This window comes from Musa acuminata, chromosome BXJ3-11 (genome assembly GCF_036884655.1).
Source record: "Musa acuminata AAA Group cultivar baxijiao chromosome BXJ3-11, Cavendish_Baxijiao_AAA, whole genome shotgun sequence".
NCBI lineage: Eukaryota > Viridiplantae > Streptophyta > Magnoliopsida > Zingiberales > Musaceae > Musa > Musa acuminata.
In genome coordinates this window covers 23,296,116-23,307,453 of record NC_088359.1, presented here as the reverse complement: position 1 = coordinate 23,307,453, position 11,338 = coordinate 23,296,116, and the positions used below count along the sequence as shown (strand labels likewise).

Sequence of the window (11,338 nt, the reverse complement as noted above, 5' to 3'; positions counted from 1 at the left end):
TTCGTCATACCAAAACACGGCCACGAAAAGTTACGTAGGAAATTTACTTCACATTTATATCCGTTTTCATATTTTCTCCAAAGCTGCTCTAATTTCACAAGAAAATAAAAAATACTTGTAAAAACTAGCTGGATTGGTATATATATGTCATTTTTAGTTATTTTATAGGTAGTGTAAGTGATTTAATTTGATATTTTTATGTTATTTTAGCTATTTTTGATGGAATATTTCAGCTAAAAATTAACCAAAAACCTGGACTTTTTTGTTTATGATTTATTGTTTACTTATTATTAGCATCTTGTACTTGATATGAAATTTTAGACTCATACCAGGTCAACATTATTTTTCGATGAGATTATATTATTTTAATTAATAAAATTAAAATAAAATAATATCGTCCAAAAATGATATCAGTGCGGTTCCTCATGAATCAATGTGGTTAGATTTCAATCCATTATAAATCGACAAGCACTCATACCATATTTGATTTTAAACTCAAAATTAAAAAAGAAAAAAGATAGAGAAAAACAATATTGACAAAATTGTTGCAGTCTCATGCTAATTTGTAAGGATTATATGTTCTTTATGCATATAATGATGACAGAGTAATTTATTCATAAAATTGGGGGTGTAGCTCATATGGTAGAGCGTTCGCTTCGCATGCGAGAGGCACGGGGTTCGATTCCCCGCACCTCCATAAGGGTTTTGTATTTTTTATTTTTTATTTTTTGAAAAATAACGAAAAATGAGATTATTTGCGCTGACTTGTGAGTGAGGGATCTTCTTCCTCTTCTATCTACCGACGACATACCTACCATTCATAAAAACTGTTAGATCGTGCGGAAGGAGAATGGTGGCTGGGTTTATTTAGTGGCTGGGTTTATTTGCACTGCTGACCTGTGATTGAGGATATTCTCCTTCTCTACTCTCGTTTCTCTACCATTGTTAAAAGCGGTTGGTCACTCACAAGTCACCTCCATAGGGGTTTTTTATTTTTTATTTTTTGAAAAATAACGAAAAATGAGATTATTTGCGCTGGCTTGTGAGTGAGGGATCTTATTCCTCTTCTTCCCTATCTACCTACCTACCTACATACCTACCATTCATAAAAACTGTAAGATCGTGCGGAAGGAGAATGGTGGCTGGGTTCATAAAGGGTTTCTAGCAAAAACATACGAGTTACTGTGGATCGACACACGCAAAGCGCTTTTCCATGTGATGAGAAGGAGCGCCACGCTTCCTGTTACTCAACTGATCCCAATGCACTTGGAAAATTGATCATCGCGTTCTTTCAAACCTTTTTGTTTCTTTTCGTTCTTCCTGCACCTCTGCTTTATGGATCAACAAGCACCTAAATTGGACATGACGCTTTCTTCTATCTTACACTTTGAGGCAATCGTACTCGTATTTTAGATATCGAGGCAGTACGAAGATTCATGTTTGCAAACATAAAATCCAAAAACTAGCTCTAGTAATGGGGGCTGCTCTAAATGACGGAATCTGCTACTTTCCCTACCAGCTTTTCTGCAAAGTTCACTTTTTGAGTGTGACGATAAAAAAACAAACAGTTTGGTCACTAGCATTTTCTCCTAACATATTATTATTAAGTGAGAGGTGGTGGAGAAAATTTCTTATTTTTTCACTATCTGATTATATGTAAACTATAATTCTTTTTAAGTTGGTTAGTTAATCATAACTGAAATATAGATCACAAAAATTTTCATTCTCTCTCTATCCATGGTAGAGAAACCCACAAACAGTCTAATTATTTTCTTAGTATCATCCTTCCATTAAGATCTAAAAGTACATAGAATAATCAAATTATCATTAATCAATTAATATATCAAGTCTGGAACTCAAACTCAAGCAGCTGCCTCTTAACCTCCTCCACCCAAAAACAAAAAATATTTCTTGTCACTGATTGGACATTTTATGGTAGGACAAACACATGTTTATCATTGTCTTTTTTTTTTCTTCTTTTTACTGTGACGTGGAATTCATTTAGTAAATGATGAAAGTGAAATTCCAACTAAAAAATCTTATAATAAATTAATAATATTTTTTTTATCAACTAATATAACTAATACTTTTAACATAATATATGTTGTCCTCTTCATATAATTATGATAATAGGACAACTGTTCAGATGAGACATCTCAGGTAGGTAGGAGGACCAGACATCTCTTCCTTGTTTTCGTTGTTGATATCTCAAGACTCGATGATGTTCCTTCCATTAACATCAAACAAGATGTCAACATCGTGCTCCATATCAAAGAAGAACCACGGCGGCTCAGTTAGTGTATTGCGTGTAACACCCTACACACTTTTTTATTATCCCTTGATTTCTTCGTTCAAATTCCAATAAAAACGACATAATCAATCACACACAAAACACATGCTTCACTTACTTCGTCATGCGATCTCAGAATCACGCTAAAATTAATCATCTATCTAACTTGGTAATTTTAGTGTTTTCACTTAATACCATAACACATTCGAGACCCTTTTTAATTTTGGAAATTTGCTACAAGCTACCCTAATCTATATCTTTGATATTTTAGGATAGATTTCATGCTCAAAACCTTAGATAAATGAGTCGAGCAGGTCGGCTAATGTTTTGTATACTAATTAATAAGATAAGGTTTCAAACTCTTTAACTTATGCAAATCAAGTACATACTACTACATTAATATTATTAGATTTACAAAAAAAAAAATCATATATAATATGCATATGCAGCACAAGAATGTTGCATGTCTTCAAACGACAGAATTCAAATTAAAGCAATCTCATTAACATCTTAGTTTTTCAGTCAACCAAATTTTGTATTAATTTTGAGATTAATGTTGAGATTTATGACACATACTATGTGCAACCAATGCGTAAAGAATTGGCAGCATATTAGAGAGTCCGATTTGAAGATTATTTGGTTTTCTTTCTTATGAAAATTTTAGTATTATAGGCATTGAGTGATTTGAATACAAGTATAATATTTTTGAGATGCTTTATCATTTTTCATACAACCTTATATCTCTTTAGTGAATTATTTAAAAGTGATGAGCAGTATCTCCTTATTGATACTCTCTTAGATGATGATATCCATTAGATCAGATGATCAGCTTATTTACCTTCTCTTTAAGACCCGGTTATGTAGAACACATTCATAGATTACTGGTTACCGGAGGAGAATCAATATATTAGAGTGGCATCGGCATTCTCTTCCCTTGTGTTCTCTCTAAGAAAGACACATCTCACACCAGTCTAATAAATAAATTGCTACTGCAATAGCAACACAGAGTTTACTAGAATGGCAACACAGAGTTTATATTATATATTATATATATATATAATATAACTAATTAGATTCTTATAATATATATTAGCCAATATAAAAAAATTTATTTAAAATAAAATTCCTTAAGAGATGTCCTAATTATTTATCCTAGACTCTTGCCTATAAATAGACAGAACCTCTAGGGACTAAAAAAAAAAAAAGAAGAAGAGACGTTATGCATCTCATAGAGGATTCAATTGAGATATTACAATCTTTTTCTCAACTCTTCTCCCTAACTATCAATCTAGGTGGTACTGTGAAAGGATAAGAAGAGAGGAGAAGAATCTAGTTCCTCTTTACAGATTTACAGCGATCATTGATCTAAACATGGTGCTCTTGCAGATCAAAACAAAAAATTCTTTTTTAGATGGCATCAAAAGATATGCATCGTAAAATCAGATCTAATTACATTTGATTTCAATTCTGGTATAAAAGCTTATTTTGGTATTTAATATAGCATATTACAGATTTTATGCTAACAATTGGTATTAGAGCCTAGGTTCTTGAGATCAAATACTTTAGATATATTATTTTTATTTACAATGTATGAATGATCTCTATTCTCCAATGATCGTGAAACAGCAATGGTCGTCGTCGACCGTGCTGCGTACAACTAATGAATTTGCTGGCGACAGAGGCTGCATTGGGCAGTATGCGTGCCGTCGCAGCACAGCAGGTGGCATGCGTAAACAGGCATAACAGCGCCCATGTGGCGGCTGCACGCGGACAAAACCCGCGTCCATATGATGGTCGCACGAAGGCAGACAGCACCGGCAGCGGTCGCGCACGAGTAGGTCGCACCCAAGCGGCGACCGCATGCTAGTAGCAACCACGACCAACTGTGCATAGGCGATGGTAGCCGCGCTAGCAATAGCCACACGTGCGGGCAACCGCACCCAGGCGATGGCCACACGACGACAGGAACCGCCGGTGCGACCACGCACGGGGAAAGGCAGCCTCGCGACGGTAGCGCCACACACGCAGGCAGCAACGACTGCACTTGCGGTGGTGCAACAATAGGGTTTTTTTATATATTTATGAATTTTCTCTTGAGGTTAGGTTTTGCTAAATTATAGTCTTGCCCTTTACAAATCTCATAATTTTCGTTTATATTATGTCAAATATTTACAGTTTTACCCTTATGAAATTAAAAATTTTTAATTTATATTCTCAATTATAAAATTAATAAATATTATTTATTATAATTATGATTGAATTTAATCATGATTATATTTTGATTATTTGATTGGATTTAATTTTAATAAAAAACTATAAATTACAGTTTACTTTTATAGTTTTCTCAAATGAAGTATTGCTTATATTTTTACATGTGGTAAATAAAATCTAATTATTGTTCTTGAATATTCATTTAGTTATTTATATATATATATTTAAAATTATGAAATAATATTAATCTTTTATCAATATGAGTTTTTCTTTTATCGATTAATGTTGAATAATTATTATAGTTATTATTATATTATTGAACTGCTTAGCATAAATTAAATTGAATAAATTTAATGAATATTATTTATAACTCATCTCCCTAAATTTTATCTGACTTGTAGCTATCAAAGTGACATGAGATGATAAGTTTTTGTGATGTGAATTACAATAAAAGTTTTATTATTTATATAACGTTTTAAATTATATTTTGTATTATTGTATTGATCTTGTAGCCACCAAAGTGACCTAGACCAATAATTTATAAAACAACATTAAAGAATCAGTCCTAAATGACATCATGGAAATAATATTCACAATAACACATATAATTAGGAAATTTAGATAATCTCATAGGATAATCTATTTAAAATAATTATATGATGGGGTAGGATGATACTGTTTTAGATATCCTTACAGTTTATGGTTATATACCCAAAGGTAACAACATTATTCCACAAGGATAGTATTAGTTCTCCATAGATGATCTTGAGTGAATACTAGATATGTCAATATTTCACTCAAAGGTGTAATATATATGATATCAATAGTTCATCAAATTTTAAAAAAATCCAAAGTATTATTGTTATTTTATATTTTTCAATGGTACTTTCGTCCATACATTCTTATGCTTCTAGTGTCCTTGTACTATCTGGATCAAATTATTCAGAATGGTTAGAGTATGTGCAATTTACATTGGGTGTATTATATCTTAATTTAGTATTGCTTGTTGAAAAATCTACAAACTTGACTGATGAAAGTACTATGGAACAAATTGATTGGCTTAGTTTAATGTTCATAAGAATAATGATTGCAAATAATATAAACACTTCATTACTGATTGCAACTAGCGTATAGGAATATTTAAAAGTTTTTGAAGACAGATTTAAATCTGCTGATAAGTCATTAGCTGGCATATTAATGAAAGAACTAACTACAGCTCAGTATGATGCACTCGAGGAATTCATGATCACATCCTCAATATGGCTGATAAAGTTATAAAACTTAAAGTATTAGGTATGAATGTTGATGTATCTTTCCTCGTGTAGTTCATTCTCAATTCCCTTCCTTCTCAGTTTGGCCTATTCAAGATTCACTATAATACAAATTAGGATAACTGAAACTTGAATAAGTTTACTAGCATGTGTGTTCAAGAAGAATTGAGATTAAAGTAAGAAAGTTCATATAATGTCATGACTGCTACTCAAGGAGCCGGTAATAAGAAAAAAAAATTGAAGCATCATCCATAAAAAAAATTTGTCGAGTCTGGAAATATTAAACAGACTAATGAAAAGAAAGCTTTTACAATAAAGTATTTCTTTTATGACAAGAAAGGACATGTGAAAAAGGACTCCATTAAATGCAAGACTTGGTTCGAAAAGAAATATATTAACTCCACCTTTGTATGCTTCGCATCAAATATTACAGAAGTTCCTTCTAATACTTGGTGGTTGATTTTGGTGCTTCAACTCATGTTACCAATAATATACAGAGATTTCTTTCAATTTGGAAACCAAAAGAATATGAAAGATTCATCATTATCGGAAATAGTCTCAAAGCAAAAGTCATATCAATGGGGACTTATCGTCTACCCTTAAAGATGGGTCATCTGATGGATCTTATTGACACATATTATGTTCATACTATTTTTAGAAATTTAGTTTTTTATCTAGAATTGATGAGTTAGGATACTATCTTTCTTTTGGCAATGATAAATTTAGCATATTTTATGATTCAATAAAAGTTGGTTCTGAAATTCTATGTGATAGTTTGTATAGAATTAAATTGAATTTTAAATTTGTAAAGACATTATTGATCCTGCAATCAAGTGTTGGATTGAAACATAATTTTAATAATGAAAGATCTTCTATATTGTGGCATAGACGATTGGGGCATATCTCGAAGGAAATAATTAAAAGATTAGTGAAGGATAATATTTTAAAACATTTAGACTTCATTGATTTTGATGTTTGTATAGATTGCATTAAGGAAAAACAAACTAAACATATAAAGAAAAATATCATAAGAAGTAAAGAACTCCTTAAGATTATTCATTTTGATATCTACGGACCACTCCATATTCCTTGAGAAAGGTATTTCATCACATTTATAGATAACATATCCAGATATGGTTATGTTTATATAATACATGAAAAGTCTTAGGCCGTTGAGACTCTTGAAGTGTACATAAATGAGCTCGAGAGATAATTAGATAGAAAAGTTAAAATTGTTAAATCTAACATGGGTGGTGAATTTTATGGCAGATATGATGGATCTGGTCAAAATATTGGCCCTTTTGATAGATTCCTATAACAATGAGATATTTGTACTCAATATGCATTACCAGGTGTGCACAGTAGAACAATGTTGCTGAAAGGTGAAATCGTACTCTTATGGATATGGTTAGGAGCATGATGAGTTACTCCTCTGTACTTAAGTCGATGTGGGGTGAAGCTTTTAGGACAGCTATGTACATCTTGAATAAAGTTCCTGTTAAATCTCAGATTTTGATAATGAAGTCAATTGTAAATTGTTTGATCTAATCTATATGTTGAGAAAAGTGTGTAGAATTAACTATGATAGTAGTAAGACATAAAGTAGGTGTTCTGTCAGAGTCACCATTGAGATCTCGTTGGGAGTTCAAGAGTTCATCGGAAGTCCGGACATTCATCGTAAGTTCTGCTGAAACCAACCGAGAAGTTCAGGAGCTTACCAAAGAAGCTCATCGGAACTCGCCAAGAAGATCGTCGTAAAGTCCAGAAGCTTGCCGGGAGTCCGCCGGAACATTGCCAAGAGTTCATTGGATGTTCGCCGGAAGAGCAATTGACGCGCCGAAATAAGAAGTGCTATAATTATGTCTTAATTATCGTAGTTAGATCGTAAATTAAGTTAGGATTGGGAGGTAATCCCACTAACATAATTAGGGGCCAATTGGGCCCTTAATATGGCTGAATTGGGTCGAATTGAGCAACTTATTCAGCACTTGAAATCTTGGCTAGCGTGGCACCGCTAGGGCCAGTGGTGGCACCGCCTGGAAGACAGTGTCCCAGGTTGTCTGGGTGGTGGTACCGCCGATAGTGAATGCTGCCAATGGTGGTACCACCCCTGTCAGGCGGTGGTACCGCCTAGTGTTAGACCAACAATGGTAGTACCGCCCAGTAACCATGGTGGTATCACTAGTACCCCAAAATCCGAGGATGTGACACTTTTTGGCTTCAATTTTGAAGCTACTGGGGCCTATAAAAATCTCACCCTTTTCTGTATGAAAGGACATGAAAGTTTTAACATATTCTTGAATCTCTGGGGTGTTAAGTGTTGTAAAAGTTAGAAAGAGTCCTCCCCTCCCTCTCTTAGCTTTGTAAACATCTAAGAAAGAGGAGTGAGGCTTATAAGGGTTATCTCCTAAACTCGAGAAAAGGAGAAAGCGCTGTAAAGAGGTATTTGGTCTTCACCTATTGAAGTAAGGCCTTTAGTGGACACTAGTGATCTCGACGGAGGAGGAATTAGAAAGTGGATATAGGTCATATTGATCGAACCATTCTAAATTCTAGTTTGCTTTTCATTTATATAATTTACATTACTGCAAACCTCCTTAATCTTCTCTTTGTAATTTTACAAAAGCTTTCAAATTCAATTTATCTCCGAAATGGATTGAATCGAAACGATTTTCGTTAGAATCGGTTTTAATCGAAACAAAGACTTTTGAAATAGGGAAAGTTTTTCTCTGCACTAATTCACCCACCCTTCTAGTACCACCCTTGATCCTAACAATTAGTATCAGAGCAAGGTTCACTCTCATTTGGTTTTAAACCTAAGAGAGATGACATTTATCGGTAATCTAGAGGGTCATTCAATTACACGTCCGCCCATATTTAATGGGATGGATTACATATATTGGAAGACTAGAATGAGGATCTTCCTAATTTCAAAAGATTTTTAATTATGAAATATTGTAGAAAATAGGTTTCAAAAGTCTTCTCTTCCAATGAACGATTGGAATGAGTTAGAGGAGAAGACTTTCGCTTTAAATGCCAAGGCTATTAATGCCTTATTTTGTGCTTTAGATAAGAATGAGTTCAATCGTGTGTCTATTTGTGAAACGACTTTTGATATTTGGCACACACTCGAAATGACTCATGAAGACACTAGTAGAGTGAAGGAGTCAAAAATTAATTTTTTTAGTGCATACTTATGAGTTTTTTCGGATGAAACCAAGTGAGACCATTGGAGACATGTATACCCGATTTACGGATATTGTGAATGGTCTAAAAGGACTTGGTAAAAGTTTCTTGGATTTTGAACTTGTTAATAAAATCTTAAGATCCCTTCCAAAGAGTTGGGATCCTAAAGTAACGGTCATTCAAGAAGCCAAATATTTAAATAACTTTCCTCTTGAAGAACTAATCGGATGACTAATGACCTATGAGATGGCTTGTAATGCTCATGAAGAGCTTGAGAACAACCTTCCAAAGGACAGGAAGGATATGACACTAAGAACTCAAGAAGACCACTTGAAAGAAAATTCAAGTGACGAGGACATTGATGATGACTTGGCACTCATAATAAGAAAGTTTAAAAAATTTATAAAAAGAAATAAATTTAAAAATGGTACTAAAAATAAATTTGAATCCCAAGAAAGATCAAGTTATATGTTACGAATGCAAGAAGCCGAGACATTAGAAGAGCGAATCTCCCCAAGCAAAGAAGAGACAACCAAAGAAGAAGAAGGCTTTCAAAGCAATATGGGATGACTCAAGTTCATCCGAAGAAGAGGAGCCAACCAACATCGAGCAAGTTGCTCACTATGCACTAATGGCTATTGGAGATGAGGTAACAAGTTCATTAGACATAAATTTATCTTTCGATGAGCTTTTAAGTGTATTTCATGAATTATTTGATGAATGTAGAACCTTGAGTAAAAAGTATAACCCTTTAAAAAAGGAATATGCTTCTCTTATTAGTGATTTTGATAGACTAAAAATTGAGCATGATGATAGTTTAACTCTATGCACAAAATATCATGAAGTAGAAATACTTAGAAAGGAAAACTTACTACTCAAAGAAACATTTAAAAAGTTTGAGGTTGGTAGCAAGTCCTTGAACATGATCCTTGCCAACAAGGGTCATGTTCATAGAAAAGGCGGAATCGAATTTGTGAGTAGCTCTCACCAAAATCTAACCACCTTTGTTAAATGCCCTACTTTACATGTTTCACCCCGAAATAAATGTAATTTTTGTTATAAATTTGGGTATGTAGCTTATCATTGTCCATTTAAGAAATGTAGTCAACGCAAATTGATTTAGGTTCCTAAAGAAACCGTAAAGAACTCCGTGCAAAATGACAAGTTAAGTCGATCGATTTTTGAGGCACCCAAGGTCAAATAGGTACCTAAAAATTATCCTTTTTTATAGAAACGTCTACCATCACAAGTTAGGAGCAAGAGATGGTACCTTGATAATAGATGCTCAAGGCATATGATCGGAGATTCATCTCAATTCTCTAAGCTCACTAGCCTAGATGAAGGATATATCACCTTCGGAGACAACAACAAGGGTAAAATCATTGGCAAAGGAACCATAGGTAACAAATACACCTTTTCTATTGAAGATGTGGTGTTAGTTGATGGCTTAAAGTATAACCTTTTGAGCATTAGTCAATTATGTGATGAAGGATATATCATTAGATTTGAATCCAATACTTGCATTATTGAAAAATCATACAAAAAAAATCTATGATTGCTCTAAAATAAAATAATGTATATACTATCGACATTAATGATCTTTGTAATAAAATATATTTTTTGATTTTGAATGACGATGCTTGGCTTTGACATAGGAAGTTAGGTAATGCAAGCATGAAACTAATCTCTCAAATTTCATCTAAAGAACTTGTGAGAGGAATTCCTCACATTAAGTTCGTCAAAGACAATATGTGTGATGCATGTCAACTAGGAAAGCAAATAAAAAATAGTTTTAAACCAAAGAACTAAATAAGCACATCTAGGCCATTGCAATTAATCCATATGGACTTATTCGGACCAATTGCTACATCAAGCCTAGGAGGTAGTAAATACGTATTTGTCATCATGGATGATTATAGTAGATACATATGGACTTTTTGACATACAAAAGTGATTGCTTTAGGTATTTCTCTAAGTTTTATAAACTTATTCAAAATGAAAAAGGTTTTATGATTTCATCAATTCGGAGTGATCACGGTGGTGAATTTCAAAACCGTGATTTCCAAGAATTTTATGAATCTAATGGATACAATTATAATTTCTCTACTCTAAGAAATCCTCAAAAAAATGGAGTAGTAGAAAGAAAAAATAGAAACTTACAAGAAATGGCTAGAACCATATTAAACGAACATAGCCTACCCAAATATTTTTGGGCCGAAGCCATAAATACGGCATGCTATGTCATGAATAGAGTTTTAGTAAGACCATTACTCGCCAAAACTCCTTATGAGTTGTGGAACAACAAAAAACCCAATGTTTCATATTTTAAAGTTTTTAGGTGTAAGTGTTTTATCTTGAATGAAAAAGATGCCTTAGGAAA

At 33.3% G+C, this 11,338-nt stretch overlaps 1 non-coding gene across 1 annotated transcript; it reads left to right on the top strand.

Annotated features, from left to right (window-relative positions):
- Nucleotides 1–624: 624 nt before the first annotated feature.
- On the top strand, nt 625–697 carry TRNAA-CGC (transfer RNA alanine (anticodon CGC)). The gene has a single exon. It is a non-coding gene; the product is annotated as a tRNA-Ala (tRNA).
- Nucleotides 698–11,338: the final 10,641 nt, after the last annotated feature.